Source organism: Macaca nemestrina, chromosome 5 (genome assembly GCF_043159975.1).
Source record: "Macaca nemestrina isolate mMacNem1 chromosome 5, mMacNem.hap1, whole genome shotgun sequence".
Classification (NCBI taxonomy): Eukaryota; Metazoa; Chordata; class Mammalia; order Primates; family Cercopithecidae; genus Macaca; species Macaca nemestrina.
This window is the reverse complement of record NC_092129.1, coordinates 94434460-94452060: the sequence shown is the minus strand read 5'-3', so window position 1 is coordinate 94452060 and position 17601 is coordinate 94434460. Positions and strand designations below refer to the sequence as shown.

Below are 17601 nucleotides of genomic sequence, written 5' to 3'. Positions count from 1 at the left end.
CAAACAATGTTCTAGAGGCCGGACGCGGTGGCTCACGACTGCAATCCCAGCACTTTGGGAGGCCGAGGCGGTCGGATCACGAGGTCAGGAGATCGAGATTATCCTGGCTAACACGGTGAAGCCCCATCTCTACTAAAAATACCAAAAATTAGTCGGGCATGGTGGCAGGTGCCTGTAGTCCCAGCTACTCAGGAAGCTGAGGCAGGAAAATGGCGTGAACCCAGTAGGCGGAGCTTGCAGTGAGCCAAGATCGCACCACTGCACTCCAGCCTGGGCGACAGAGCAAGGCTCCCTTTCAAAAACAACAACAACAACAACAACCACCACCACAAAACAATGTTCTAGAAGAAAGAGTTGAAAAAAATGACGAACTGACTTGGATTCTATCTCAGAAGAGGAGAACTTTCAACCTCCATGGAGAGAACTGTGTAAGTTTACTACAAAATGCCATTAATTCTTTATGACATTGCTTTGCAGGTCAATGCAGTAAATTTTAAAATATCTGAGCATTAAGTATTAACTCTTTGACTCATAATGCTAGGTAGAGCTTCGGGTTAGAGAAAAGAGAGGCAGAACAAAATCTAAGGTCACTTGTTTCAAACTGTGTTCTAGTCTGCTCTTCAACAGCTTGCAATTGAGTTGGGAGGAAAGTTGTTCACATTTGGTTGAGTGAAGTAACAGGGAAACCCACTAGACAGATGATCCCTGACTTATCATGGTTCCCCTTAACATTTTTCAACTTTACTACTGTGTAAAAATGGTATAAATTCAATATAAACCATACTTTAAATTTTGAATTTTGATCTTTTCCCAAAATTAGGCTAATGCAAGTGTTCTAAGCACTTTTAAGATACGCTAGGTTAAACTGTGATATTTTTTAGGTTAAGTGTATTAATTAAAGATATAATGTTAGGCAGTTTAGGTATTTAGGCATATTAACTGCATTTTCAACTTTCAATATTTTCAATTTGTGATGAGTTTATCAGTACATAGTCCCATTGTCAATTGAAGTAAAGGTTAGTATCAGAATGAGAGACACAGATAAGGTATTCTGTGGAAACTCAGAGACAGAAGAGATAAATATATCCTTCACCTATGTAAAGCCACCAAAAAATCTGAGAATCGAGCTAAGATTTGTTAAATTTGTACCAAACAATTTTCTAAAAATAAATAACTTTGGATACAAAATCAACATAAATAATCAGCTGCATTTCTATACGCCAACAACAAACAATCTGAAAAAAAAATCCAGAAAGTAATCTCATTTACAATAGCTACAAATAAAATAATATACTAGGAATAAGCTTAACTAAAGAAGTGAAAAGATCTCTATGATGACAACTGCAAAGCATTGATGCAAGTTATTTAAGAGAACAGAAAAAATGGAAAGCTGTTTCATGTTCATGGATTGGAAGAATTGATATTAAAATATCTATAGTACCCAAAGCAATCTACAGATTCAATATAATCTCTATCAAAATACCAATTACATTATTCATAGAAGTAGAAGAAAAATGCTACAATTTATGTGGAACCACAAAAAACTCAGAATAGTCAAATCCAATCTAAGCAGAAGGAACAAAACTTGAGGAATCACATTATCTGACTTCAAATTATACTACAGAGCTATATAAACAAAACAGCATGGTACTCACATGAAAACAGACACATAGACCAATGGAACAGAATAGAGAGCCCAGAAATAAATCCATACTATCTACAGTGAACTGATTTTTGACAAAGGTACCAAGAACATATACTGAGGAAAGGACAGTCTCTTCATGAAATGGTGCCAGGAAAACTAGGTAGGTATCCACAGGCAGAAGAATTAAACTAGACCTCTATTTCTCAAACCAAAATGAATTAAAGACCTTAAATGTAAGACCTCAAACTATGAAACAACTACAAGAAAACATTTGAGAAACTCTCCAGGACATTGGTCTGGGCAAAGATTTATTGAGTAATAAACCACAAGCATAGGCAATCAAAGAAAAAAATGGACAAATGGGATCACATAAAGTTAAAAAACTTCTACACAGCAAAGGAAACAATCAACAAAGTGAAGTGACAACCCACAGAATGGGGGAAAATATTTGCAAACTATCCATCTGATGAGGTATTAATAACTAGAATATATAAGGGCTCAAACAACTCAACAGAAAAAAAAATAATCCAATTTAAAAATAGACAAAATATCTGAATAAACAATTCTCAAAAGAAAACACAGAAATGTCAAATAGGTATTATGAAAAAGTGCTCAACATTATAGATCATCAAGGAAATGCAAATCAAAACTATAATGAAATATCACCTCACCCAAGTTAAACTGTCTTTTATCCAAAAGATAGGAAGTAATGAATGATGTTAAGGACATGAAGAAAAGGGAACACTTGTCCACTGTTGGTACAGCCATGATGGAAAACAGTATGGAAGTCAGCCAAAAAAATCTAAAAATAGAACTACCATATGATCCAGTAATCCCACTGCTTGGTATATAGCCCCCAAAAAGGAAATAAGTATATTGACGGGATATGTGCACTCCCAAGTTGGATTGCAGGACTATTCACAATAGCTAAGATTTTGAATCAACCTAAGTGTCCATCAGTAGGTGAATGGATAAAGAAAACGTGGTATATATACACAATGGACTACTCTTCTGCCATAAAAAAGAACGAGATCCCATTATTTGCAACAATATGGATGGAACTGGAGGATATTATGTTAAGTGACATAGGGCGGGTGCAGAAAGACAAACTTTGCATGTTCTCTCTCATTTGTGAGAACCAAAAATTAAAACAATTGAACTCATGGAGATAGAAAGTAGAATGATGCCTCCTGGAGGCTGAGAAGAGTACTGGAGGGTTGGAGGGGAAGTGGGGGTAGTTAATGTGTACAAAAATACAGTCAGAAAGAATAAATAAGATCTAGTATTTGATAGTACAACAGAATTACTGTAGTCAATAATAGTGTATTGCACATTTTTGAATAACTAAAAGAGTATAATTGGAATGTTTGTAACACGAAGATATGACAAATGCTTGAGGTGATGGATACCCCATTTACCCTGATGTGATTGTTACACGTTGTATGCCTGTATCAAAATATCTCATGTACCCCATACATATACATACCTATTATATATCTACAAAATTAAAAAATATATAAAAATTTAAAAAAGTAACTTTGGAAATATCCTTTAGATGCAGAATTCACAGTCACAAAACCCACATATTATTGGTTTTTACAAAAGAGATAACATCTTTTTAAGAATACATGCCTTTTACTTATTCTCAAATATTTAAACTATTTATTTTTGAAAAATGTAATCAGTTTATCTGTTTTAAGAAACATTAAGATATTTTAAATATTACAACTATGCCAAAAATGTAAAAATAATAACAATTTCTTCCACCCAACTTTCCTATATTCTGCTGACATTTTACTGAAAATTGTATTGTTATCATTTCATTTCATTAATTAATTTCATAAAACATAACTTTTGGTAACTGCATTCAAATATTATTCAATCCTCGATCATTGGTGTTTATAAAATTAACAATTTTTGTCAGTTATAATTAATGCCACAATAAACATCCTTGTAGATAAATCTCTAAAACTCCAGTTTTCTAAGAATTTGAGGAGTAAAATTTCTACATGTTTCAAGATTCTTTATATACCACCACAGAAACTCACATAAATCCTGTTAGGTGTGACATTAAAAGCTATTTGGCTTATAAATTTCAAAGATACATATGTAATGGGGTAAAAGGTAAACTTAATTGTTCTATAGCAAATCAATGAAACTTGCAAACTCTTTTTATATGCATAGGAAAATCATATGAATTCAAGGTAACTCATTAATTTCTATTTTACCACTAAGGTTTGGTTTTGTTGTTTTGTTTTTTAATGAATATTGAATTAGATTTAGGTGTCTTACTTTTCTTTCTCCCTGGAGATGGTTCAACTTCTTTGGCAGACATACAAGTCTCCCTAGTCTTAGCAGATGGGTGTTTGAACCGAGAAGGGCTCTTCAGTTCCCATTGGTCTCTGCCGAGATAAACGGTTTGTGGTGGCATTGGCTGCTGATTTCTGAGCTCCCACCCCTGCTTGCAGTTACATGGTCGGTGAATCTGGGACCCTGGTATCTGCAGTCCCTCCAGAATCAAGTCCTAGTCTCTTTCCAAGCATCGATTTAACCTCAGCTTTTGGATGGTTTAGGAATTCCCTGAAGCACATTCCGATCAATCAACAAGCCTCTCTTGGGCTGCCCTTTACCCCATCTGCGGAGGCCAAACCCTGATCTTGCCCTTGGATCCAGCCATACAAGTTGCAAGTCTACTTTTAGAGACTGGTCACCTTTAAACTAAAAAAGTATGAGACAGAACTGTTCTCAAATATCACTAAAATCATTTAATGGTTTCTGTCAGAAAGCTTTTCATATTGCCTGTATTATTCTCTCAGGTCAAGACATGAGAGGATGGGGCATGGAACCTTTACTCAGGTGCTCAGAGAGTATCTAAAACTCAAGCTCAGGACCCAGGTCCTCTTCTTTCTTCTCACCATCCGGTTGACATTTAGCATATTTCCCAGGAAATGGAGAAACTCTGCTTAAGGCTTAACCTATTTTCTTCCACTGCTTAATGGTTAATTTTATATCCTTTATGTTCCGTTTCTCCCGGCTTTTGCTCATGATCTTCCAGGAAGTGTCCTTAAAGGACAAGGGAGGAGGGGGAATGGAGCAGGGATGGGTCACTTTCTTTAGCAATTGTTCACTTTTTATTTCAATGTGTGGCACCGTATATTTAAAGCGAAGGCTGATGCCTGCATGGTGGAACAAGAATGATGAATTCAAAGAATGAAGAAGGAAGATAATCTCACTTTACATTGAAAATGATCATCTCACCATATATTTGTGTAAGTGTTTCAGTGATGTGGTACTCTATAGAATGTCAGCCTCACTGCAACTTTGCTGGCAATGGAGCATCACCTCCTTGCATTTCTTTTCTTTCTTGCCACTTATGGGAACATTTAGTAATTGATTATTATTTTAATTCCTCTGTGTGTGTGCATGTGTGTAGGTAGGTGCATGGACATCTATGGTTTCTAATGAGTTTTCATATACTTTCAAATATAGAAGCTATTTTATCTCTTTTATACATACATATTATTTATATTATTAATTTGAAAAGTTGCTTAATAATTATGAAAGTTATTAAATTTATTGTAATTTTTATTCACATAATTTCACATCTGCAATTAGAGAAAATTTTGTTTTCTTTTATTCAATAACTAAATCCTCTCTTCTCTTCAGTTTAGATTAGATTGTACTTAACAGAATTCATAAAAAAGTATTACAGTGATAATCATGTGTCTTTTTCTTAGAATCTAAAGGGAATGATTTTAGTAATTTGCTGATAAGTATAACATAGGTTTTTGGTTAAAGATATGCATTATGCATTATTCAAGTATTCTACTGAAATAGGAAAATTTCCCTTATTCCCTAGCAGGGCGTGAGATGGGGGTGTGGCTCGCTTCTTCGGTGCCCCGGGGTTCAAACCTCTAGCGGAAGCATGGAGACAGGCAGGTTGTGGGGCTCCAACCCCACGGCAGCATCTAGGGGTGAATGTTTATAGCTCCTGAGTCCCCTGTGGGTGTGTGTTACCCTGTGCTCTTTTAGTTTCGACATCTGCAAAAAGCTTGTGTTTATCAGCTCAATTAGATCCCTTGCCTTATTGCAAGGGTAGAGGGCTTTTCTGTATTTCGGGGTTTCTTTCCTTGGTGTACCGGAAAAATTGGATTACACACGGGCGTGGAGAATGAGTGCAAGGTTTTATTGGGAGGAAGTAGATCTCAGCAGATGGGGGAGACAAAAGGGAGATGGAGTGGGAAGGTAGTTTTCCCCTGGAGTAGGGCTGCTCAGCAGCAGGGCTCTCCTCTGACCGCCCCAGCCAAAATTTGCTTAGTTCCAAGGGTCGATGGCCTCGATGGCCTGCCAGTCAGTCAGCATCCGCCCGTGCTCTCTTACTCAGATAGGTGCCTCTGCGTCCAGCCGCTTGTGTCTTCCGCTGGTGTGTTCCTCTCCACGTCCAGCTGCTTGTGCCCAAGCCCACTAGGGTCTCGGGAGTTTTTACAGGCACGGAATGGGGACGTGGCAGGCCAGGATGGTCTTGGGAAATGCAACATTTGGGCAGGAAAACAGAAATCCCCGTCCTTACCTAGGTCCCTGGGCACAGGCCGAGGGGTGGAGCCCTAGCCAGTGACCACACTCTTCCCTTTCCAGCACTTCCCTGCCCCACTCCCGTATCACTGTTTCTGGTTTTCTAAAACGGTTATTTTTAAATATTCAGAAATGAGTGTTAAATTTGGAACATCTTTTTAAATGGTGATATGATATGCATTGTTTTATCTATTATTATGATATGGTATTATTATATTTTAGACAAGTGAGCAATATTTGAGTTTCCCTGGGATAAATCCTGCTTGGTTGTGATGGTGGATTGTCTTTAGGAATTTTTTACTTCATTTTGCTTTATAAATCATTTTGGATGATTTATATTCCAGCATAGACTTTATATTTATATTCTAGTATGGACTTATTTTCTATACTAAACAAGGCACATAACATTTGCTTGTGTGTTTATCAGATTTAAGTATTAGAAATACGATCCTTTTTAAATTAATCTTTTTTAAAATTAATAAAGATATATTCTAAAGTTTGCCATTTGAAAAGATGACGGTGTTCTCACAGATCTCCTCATCTCCCCATTTTGTTGGGTACTTCCAGAATCTTCTTTTCAACATTAAATGAAAAGGCAAAGTGATGGTCATAGTACAAAGTCACTGTATCTAGTGAGCATTTGCCGAGTGTTTGTCTGAGGGATTTAATCTTGCTCCCATTGCTTGATCTCCTGATCATGAGGCATCAAACATTTTCCTGGAAAATTTGTGTTATGTGTGAGTGTGTGGTGTTAAATAGAGTTCTTATTGCTTCGTATTCTCCTCTCCAGTATTTGGCATGGTATTGTTAGTGTTTTAGAATTTAGAATTTGGCCATTCTAATAGGTGTGTAGCGATAGCCCATTGTTTTCTATTGCTTGGAGATATAAAGTCTTCTTATTTCTAAACTGTTTTTCAGTAATGTCAATTTACTTAATATCAAAAACTGAAGTTTTTTAAGCTCCGTTAATTATTTTGACTCAAGATTTTCAACTTATTTGAACAAAATTTAACCAATCCATAAAGGATTCACTTGAAAGCAATGGCAACATATCATTTGAGATACTTAATTTGAATTTTATAGTTATTCTTCAAAGGGTAAAACATTACACACTTTAAAATGTGTCTAGAATGCACATCTATTGCCATACTGATGTATTTTTTTTCAAAATCAGCTTTGTGATGAACATTTTATAGTTTACTGTAATTCTGTATTTATAAAATATTGATATGTTTTGATAGCAGCTTTAATTTCTGATGATACTTTATTGGAGCTTCTATGAATGCAGTTTTGAACTACATGGGCAACAAAATAAATTCTAAGTATATTTTTGTTTCATAGAATTCTTAATTTAGTAAGGACGTTGTTTTGCCCATAAGGTTGTGCTCCACCTAAAGTTGTATTTTTATAATCACCACAACACCACGTTGTTTTATCTATAATATTGAATTTTAAATCTGACTTCCCAATAGCACTATCGATGATGTCAGATGCTTATTTCTAACATAATGAACTTGGAAAACCTTTACTTTATTTAATTTTAATAAAAAATTAAATCATTCACCAGAATAACCTATTTTTAAATTTGAATTATTTGATGACATTTACCTACTAAAACAATGTAAATATTTAAGACATTTTTAACTAATGAAGTGAACACATTGAAAGCTATCTCCTCACTTTTTATATGTTAGATAATAATTCTTGAAAAAAAAAGTAAGTTAAATTAAATGAGAACAATGATTTGATCTAAATGAACAGTCATACTTCACAGAGCCTTTCTTCTGCGGCTCCTAGGGTTAAATCAATTTCTTTGGGAGCAATCATCTAAAAATAAATTCTGGTTTCTGATGTTGGTGCCGATGCATCTCCAGGAAATTTTTATCTTTTGGTTTTCATGTCATCAGTGATGTACTACATGGTGGATGACAAATTCAACAAGTATTTTGTGAGGAAATTCTGCTTCCTACCAAGATGTAGTCGTGGGACTTGTTTTATCATCACACTTGAAACAACTAATAAACCAGCCATAATATTCAAATCTATGTTTCTGAAGATTTTTCACATCAGAGAATAAAGCATAGTGCTCCCTGAGAAAGAGGTAACAAATTAAGCAAGCCATACAATTGCTCCATCTTATATACTTAAGAGGGGTTTTCAGGCCATGGAATGTGGAACAGAAGTTGAGGGACACTGATGGAGCCTAGCAAGCTCTCCGAGATGAGAATATATAGTAGAAAGTCTGTGGTAACCTGATCAGAATCCTAGTGAGGAGAGAACTGGAGACACAGGAATCTCCAGAGATCTACTGAAAGTTTCCTTCAATATTCAGCAGACATGTGTGTAGGGGGAGGCCAGCAGAAAAAATCACCAGAAAAGATTAGAGGAAAGGGTACTTAGGGCTCACACAGGGTAGGGACTAATAAATTCCCACTAGCCAGAACTTAAAACTTTACGATTACGAGGCTCTGGCTTGAATTCTCAGAAGCATCTTCTTGGGAGGAATAAATATCCCTAAATTAAGTTAGGTTCTGGCTTTACCTAACAAATCATAAAAGTAAAACCCTAATATAGATAAAATTACTTCCAAATAGCGATGCCCCATAACAAAACACAATAATATTTGTAATTATACAAAAACATCCAGCAATAAACATGGTAAAATTTTCAGTAACTGGCATCCAGTAAAAAAAGTCCTGACATGAAAAGAAGCAGGAAAATATGATCTATAATTAGACAGCTCAATCAATTGAAACCTACCCATAATTGACACATAGAATTAACAGAAAAGAACACTAAGACAGTTATCTTAATTGTGTTCCCTATCTTCAAAAAGCTAGTGGAAAGATAAAGCATGTTAATTAGCAACATGAAAGATATAAAAATGACCCAAATCAAAGTTCTATACATGAAAACTACAACATGTGAAATTTCAAGAAAGGATGAAATTATTGGCAGATAAGAGATTATTGCAGAAGAAAAGATAGTGAACTTGAAGACAAAGCAATAAAAACTATCTAAAATGAAATACACAGAGAAACAAAAAGACTCAAAAAAGTAAAAGAAAAAGGACATGCAATATACCAATTGTAATTGGAATCCCCTGAGAAGAAGAGAAGGCTGACTGAAGAAGATTTGAACAATTAATGACCAAATATTTTCCAAATTGATGAAACAAATAATTTGTATATCATGAAGTTTCTCTGGAAATGGAAGTTCAAAATTGAAGATGGTTTGTTTTGAAATAAGAATACAATTTTAATCAACATAAAATAACCATAGATTTTCAAATACACAATGGGGCAAGAAAATTTTCCCCATAAATATTAAAACAGAAATTCTCAGCCTCTATTTTTTGTCATATATTTCACATGTACCTTAACATATTATTTCCACTTTCTCTCTGATCCAGCTCACTGATAGCCTCACAGCTTAGTGGCTGTCATAGGCATTGGCATCACCCAAGGCACAACTGACTGACTCATTAAATGGACAACAGGGTCAGCAACATCACGTATTTCTTCCACTGTCCCCAGAGACCAGAAGGGGTGAAATGACTTCACGCTCTGCTTGAATGGATGCACCTTATTTTATCTAATACCTAGCATAGCCATGTTGCATCAGGAGTGGGTAGAGGAAAAATAAATTTAACTCCATATTGAAATGAGGCTTCTGTTCACAGCATATGTGTCACACATTACTAGGTAAGGTGTAGTATTGTATAGAAATCTACAAAACCTATCCTGAGTTGTTTTAATGCAACAGTTAACAGCAACAACAACAATGATAATTAAGTGATACATGAAACAAACCTAGACCAAATATTTAAAACTCTTAACTGAGATTGCCAGAGCCATTCTTAGTGATATGATAACCCCATATCAAACAAGTAGTTTTATAGTTAGGAATCATTATATGTAAGACACTACTGTGTCTTTATATATTTAATAAAATAAATTTGTTGTTTTATAATATGTTACCATTTAAGAGGTCTAGGCAGATGTAACATTGTTTCACGTTCTAAGATATCCAAAATGAAATTACAGACCTTTTTGCTCAGGGATTGATAGAAAATTTTCAAAAAGGTTTTCAATTTCTTGTGGCTTTGAAGCATTATTTGTTAATATAAATTGACTCCTCTGTGTCATAGTACTATGTTACTATGTGCATTTTTCAATATAGGGAAAATCAGCAAAGGCATAAGATCCAGTATAATAAATACTTAAGCAAAGTTTTAGAATTGAAGATTCAATTGTTAATAAGATATTTTAATATTAAGTGAAAAAAAAGAATTTTAGAAGGCTGAATGTAGATATGGTCTTGCTTTTGCTTAAAGTATGTCTATACATGTATTTATATTTTTATAACTATAAAGAAAGATTTTATATAGAGAGAGGAATAATCTATGGTTTGGAAAATATTTTGAGATATTGTCTTCCTTAGATTCTTTTTGTTTTGGCAACTGAAAGAAAACAATGTTGTGAAATATTACAGAACTGAGCATATGTGATAATCACATAAAATATTTTAATATGTTTATATAGTATATATGCTCAGAAAATTAACATGGTTGAGATATTCTAAAAAGAGAAAGGATAAAGAACTAATATAGGGCAGAAATCATGTTCCTAATCAAGCTACTGTCTAAATGAGTAGATAGAACCTATATGTACACACACACACACACACACACACACACACACACACACACACGAAGATTGCTTTTATAGAGAAAAATACCAAACAATGACAATTAAAGTATTAAACATGGATAAATAAATGTAAGATTGCCAAGCAAAAAAGATGGCGGATGAGATTAATCACCAAAGCCTTCCTTTATAAGGTGAGATTTAATTATATTTGAATAAGATACTTGAGCTAAGAGAGTTTTGTCACAAACTTTTCTGTCTGTTTTGGTAACAGTTCCTGATGTCCTTACTCAGTCTTTGGGAATCAGAATAAATAGAATTATACTGATGGTCCCTATTCCTGACATTCAGCAGTGCTAATACAGGGGGCATATTCTCATGCATATGACTGACAGTAAATGGGCCTTGGGCCATAGCTCATACTTATTTAGTTAACGTTAGCTGACAGTTACACTTTGGAGGTCAGCCAAAGAAATTAAGAGAAGGGGGCACTACATGGACTTTCTTTTCCATAAAATAATCAAATAGAATGAAGACATTGAGGAGAGGCTGTTTTTACACTTTTAGTTGAGTACCTTTCATATCTACTTGGGAAATGTTTTTAAGATTATAAAGTGAGGATGAAAAAAAAGGAGACTCATTTTATGGTAACAGAAGATGCATTCATTTGTAGGAACTCCTTAGCAAACCTTACCATAAAGTATCCTAGATTTTGTGCTCTCTCTACTTGGATGTTAAAGGCTTGAAGTTGGGTATGAGGCAAAAGTAATATAAGTATTTCATAAAAATAACATACTATGTTTGCCTTAAGCATCCACATGATTCTTCCCATCAGGTTAGGGTATAATATGCCACATGTCCTCTTTAGAAAATATTGTATGCTAACAGCTTTCGCAGCAGGAATGTGTAGTAAGAGATCTTCAAAAGATTCAAGGCTTAATATTTATTGAGACTGTCTTCTACAAAGCTGAGGGCATATGTTAAAAAGAGAATGAAAGGGATTATTTTTGATGGGTTTAACCAGGAATAAATATCTTCCGATGTCCTGTGAGGTCTCTGTAATTGTGAGCACCTTGGCTACTAGAGCTGAGCCAGTGCCTTCCTTTCCTCCCTGTGCCTTTACTCAGTGTATTATTCTTTACTGTTATCTAATGTTTTCCCTGACACTCTGGGATATAGAATATATTTCTTCCAAAGAAATTATTTTAACTTTTTGAATCCATTTGCACTGGTGGTACTTAGATGTCACTTGGTAATTTCTCTAGCACGTTCATGTTTTTATGTATCACATAAATATTTGTTCAGTCCAGCTCTATGCCAGGCATTCTGCTCAATGCTGGGGATGCAAAGAGCCACAGTGTGCATGTCCTATTCTTGAACCTTCAGATTGGAGGCAGGTTCCAATACAGTGTGATGGGTGCTATGAGAGGGAAGTTCCATGCATGGCAGAGTGGCACGTCTTCTGGTTACGGAGGGCACAGTCAGAAAAACCTCCAGGAAAGAAAAAATGAAGTGATCAGCCTGAGCTCTGAAGTTGAGAAAATCTCAGCCCATGAAGGAGATTAGGTAACAAGCATGCAATCTGGGTGATAAAGCAGCCTATACCCTGAAAGGAAACCTATGCTAAGTGAGTATGAAAAACTTGGGGAACTGCAAGTCACTCTGGATGACAGAGAAGTAGGAGATATGTTAACCATTGTACAAACTCCAGGTAGACAGGTAGACAAGAATAATATCATTAAAAAAATTAAAGTTAAAAACCAAAAAATTACCTCTTCAAGGGGTTGGAAATTCATCTTAAATGATATGTCAGCCACTTATTTTAAGCAAAATAGTAATTTGGCCAAATTTGTATTTTAGATTATCATGGCTAAAAAGTAGAACAAGCTTGAGGCCAGGAAGAAAATTTTCCTATATAGTTTTGTAGGTCAAAAGATGTTATTTGAACTAAGATAATAATGAAAAACAGAAAGAACTTAGGTGAATTTAGGAGTTAATAAGGATGCAGAATAGATGGTTTATGATTGTTGATTTGGATGTAGATCCTGAAGGAAAGATTAAAGGATGATTTTTGAGTTTCACATTTCATCAGCAAACTTGATAACCAGGTGCTCACTGAAATCAGAATATCAAAAAGGAAGCAATTTTGTCACTAAAGGAAGGTAGAGAAAACACTCTTTTCTGATTTAAGCATATTGAGTTGGAAATGCCTGTAGAATAATAAAATACAAATAATGAGTAGAGGTCAAATATGATGTTTCTGGAGATGAGAAGACTAATCTGGGAGAAAGTGATTTTGAAGAATTCAGAATATAAATGGTAAAGCATTTGAAATGGATAATATCATCTAGAGACAGCTTATATCCTACAAAAAGAGGTTCAAGGATGGACCCTTCACTCTTCAAGAACAAATCAAGAAGAGTGTAAAAGAGGCTGAGACGTAACAGATAAGGATACTATAGAAAAAACAGCAGAGCATGGTATTTGGGAAGAAGAGAGGGTTCAGAAAGTAAGAGTGATCAAGAGAGTCAGATGTCAAGAGAATGCAAGAAAAATGAGACGGGAAAAATCATTCAAAGGTTTTAGAATCTGTGAGGTTCCTCTTGGCAATGGTAATTTTAGTGATGTGAAAACAAAAAGAGGGCATTTTTGTTGTTGTTGTTGTTGAGCCAGAAGTGACAGGCTTGTTGGTAAAGAAACTGTTTGTAGAGGACTCTTTTAGCATTCCTGAATAGAAAAAGAGTGTAAAAAAAAGAGTGTAAAATAAAAAATCGGTTCTCTCATTTCCCTCGATCTTGTCATCCTGCTCTTCTGAATGTAGCTGAGTAGGTGGGATAGGCAAGGGTGCCCGTGTCCTATGATGATTCACAGATTACTTGTCTCTGACCCAAAAGCTTTTCCCCAATTCCTAGTTAATAATAGTAGCTGTGATTAATAAAATAATACATCTAAGAACTAAATGCTAGTTTTATCCTTATTGTAGTTGTTATTATTTGGTGCCTATAAAAATGGGCATGATTATAGATATTAGACACAAAGTTGATTGACTTCATTTTTGCCTCTGTAAGACATATAACAGGACTTAATATTTTATTCAATGATTATTAATGCAGCTTTTCCCATGTGCCAAGATTGGTACTGTGTTATATTTATACTGTTATTGATGAGGTTCAGAAAAATCACAAAGATAGAAGAAGACAAACCTAGGAATAAATATGATCCTTTCTGACAACAAAGCTCATGGGAGGCATGCTAATGTCACTTCTGAAAGAATAGACAATTATCATTCTAAAACATTTTTATATCAATAATTCAGTATGTAACATTATAAAACATTATTAATATGTTACATGTATTGGAGAAGCCTATATATTGAGTTCAAACCACCCTTGCCTTTAGTTTTCTCATGTTAAAAGGGGGATAACTGTAGGAACTATCAATGTGTTTAGTGAAAAGATGAAAAGTGCTAATAATTAAAAGGGTTACATAAAATTTTTCACAAGGTCTGTCCAAGGTAACAACTCTAGACATGCTAGCTGGTGGTAGTAGTGGTAGCAACAGTAATAGTAATAGTAGTAGTGGCACTATCCTGTGACCGTCTTAATTTTGCCAAAGAATTAGTAATAAAAAGAAGCTATGTCTGTTCTTTTGCCAAAGTTGGATAATCAAATCAGTCAACCAATAAGTCATAGGTAACATTTGGCATGTAACCTTCTTGATTGAGTCAAAATAATTGAAAAAGTTGAATTAATTTTTTTCACAAATATAAACAATATTATTCACCTAAACTAATTTATTTCCTTTATCTGCAATATTTTTCCACAAATCACATCTCACTAATTGCTTATATCTGAAGTTCAGTTGGAAAAAATATATGAACTCCCAATATATATTTTTGCCATTTAAATGTATTGACTCTTATTCTTTGTGTTCTCCAGTGACAAAGCCATTTATTTTTTCCTAAGTGTTTAATATTCATTTCGTTTCTCATGTATTTAATCCTCTTCAGTCAGTTCTATTAAAAAGAGATTAAACACTGATAAACACAACAACAAATATTTTTAAAATCGTTTTTATTTTCATTAAAAATGTAAGCTTCCTGGATAACTTAGAGTTTAAGAAGAAAAAATGTGAACAGAATGTTGGAATAATTTTTATATTATGAAAATTGAAATCACATTTATGATGATTGTCACATACTGTCACATATACAAATGGTATAGCAGGAGAAGAAAGCTCACATGGTGTACTAAAGGGATGAAGCAGGCATAGCTAAAGCTACCTTTTTAAAAAAGATTCAGAAAGATAATGATCTTGAACACACTGAGTTTAGCCAACTGAATCTGAGCCTGCAGCAATGTGGCCAGTTATTTTGAGGGTTTGGTTCTAGACCTGTTGGGATGATGTTTGAGACATTTTCTCATTTGATGTTGTCAAGCTCTACATCAGAAAGTTGCAAATACACATTATATTTGTGCAATTCAAATATTTTGGTGCCCATGTGTGCAGTTGGTCATGCTCCCCAGTTGCACAGACTGAAGCCCCAAGTGGGTTTTCTACAAACAGGAAGTTCAGACAATCAAGTGGAGACCAACAATCACACTCAACATGTTTGATTTCTTAGAAATAGCTAGGGCCAAAACATTTTCAGTTTCACATGTTTATGTTTCCTATTGTTCAAAGGTACTTAAAATTGAAAGAGAGTGAAAAATATATAATGATCTTTCCTCTGAAGAATCCACCTGTCAGCTCTTCCCTGGCCAAAGGCTTTGGCCATCACCCCCTGGTTCTATTGCCTTTGTGAGTCTAATTCCACAGCTTTACAGATTTCATAATGCTTCACAGAAAGTTTCTTCTAGCAGTTTTTTTTTTTTTTAAACACCTTTTTTTTTCTTTTTTTTGAATTGGGTATTGTGCTTATTTATTTAGAAAATAATATGTCGTGGGTTTATTTACTCTTGGATAAAAAAGCTACCTCCATATATTGCTTATATAGACACTCTACAATTGGTTAATTACAGAGAAACACTCGGAGGTCTTGCTGCTTATAATTGTCAATGTCCCATGGTAGCTGATAGTCATATACAAAAATAGGAAATGGCATCACTTTGAATGAGACTAACCATGGAGTCCTAAAGTAAAGGCATTCATTAGCCATCTGTCCAAGGTAAGCTATAGCCAACTCTTTTCTTGTATGAATAAAGCTAATATTGGGACCCTCAGTTATTATTAATCAAAACTCACTCATTGTAACAACTGATATGGAAATACTAGCAGAGTGGATTTTGTGGCAAAATGTTTAATTTTATTTAAAAATTATTTTTATTATTTTTTATCAATTTGAAAATTCAAGAAAAATGACAATTTAATGAGAGAAATAACTTTTTAGGTATGAGAACCTTTTTAAGGACTTAAAAACATATTACTGGCTTACTTAAAACATAAACAAGAAAATAAAACCGGTCAAATACATTGATTGGTTATAAGATTTCAAACTGATGTTAAAGCATTATTTAGCTATCACAGAGAAACAGGTAAATTGACCCATGTGTTAATTCCCTGCTATATAGTGATCCTACTTTTAAATCCCATACCAAAAAATGAGCCATTTGAATGACAGCCTATGTGACCTTCGAAGTTAGAAAGAGTCTCTAATCTATTTTCAACTGTGTTAAATAGTTGTTGAATTACCTAATTTACTATATTCTGTGTAGGAAAGTATTTTTTTAATTTCATGAAAAATTAAAAATAGCAGCTTAACAGTAATTTACAAATAAAAATTTTAAATATTAAATAGATCTTTATTATTGACATAATGACTTTTTAAAGATTGGCATTAGTTTAAAACAAAGTAATTTCTGTTTTAAAAATAAATTCTAAGATATTGAATATCTCCAAACTATTAATTTTGGGAGCAAAATTTTGTTCTGTGTAAGCTGGAAACTATCATTTTTCATTTAACCTGAAACATCACTAAAGGTAAGACAAACAATTGTTTTATTTTCCTCTAAGATATTTTTAAAAAGCTTCCAGTTAAATTTTATAGAATGTTTTCATATCACTAACATTTTTATTTCATATCTTTTGAAAGATCTTTTTTAGATTTATTTGACTTTTAAATCATATATCATTCCTACAAATACTTAGAAGAGAATAGAAATGCTAAATATATTGGCCTGCATTATAGTAATAAAAATGCGTTCCAATTTCACAGACTTTAAAATGTAGAAAATATGGATTTTAAAAAACAATTAAAAAGTCTATTTATATCTTACTTATTATTAAACCTATAGTAGCTCAGAGTAGAGAACAATTAACTACATTAAAAATAAATGCAAAGGCCGGGCGCGGTGGCTCAAGCCTGTAATCCCAGCACTTTGGGAGGCCGAGACGGGCAGATCACGAAGTCAGGAGATCGAGACCATCCTGGCTAACACGGTGAAACCCCGTCTCTACTAAAAAAATACAAAAAAAAAAACTAGCCGGGCGAGGTGGCAGGCGCCTGTAGTCCCAGCTACTCGGGAGGCTGAGGCAGGAGAATGGCGTGAACCCGGGAGGCAGAGCTTGCAGTAAGCCGAGATCCCACCACTGCACTCCAGCCTGGGCGACAGAGCCAGACTTCGTCTCAAAAATAAATAAATAAATAAATAAATAAATAAATAAATAAATAAATAAAATTACTTTTTGTTTAAATACAGAATAAATGTCATATATCAACATCCATGAGCCCAAATA

General features: G+C 34.3%; 1 long non-coding RNA gene across 1 annotated transcript in view; it reads left to right on the top strand.

Annotated features, from left to right (window-relative positions):
• The first annotated feature begins 309 nt into the window (after positions 1-309).
• LOC139363155 (uncharacterized) overlaps positions 310-17601 on the top strand; it is a 32813-nt gene continuing 15521 nt past the window's right edge. Inside the window, exon 1 of the long non-coding RNA XR_011623078.1 lies at positions 310-428. This is a non-coding gene — a long non-coding RNA (uncharacterized lncRNA). The remainder of the gene's footprint in view (positions 429-17601) is intronic.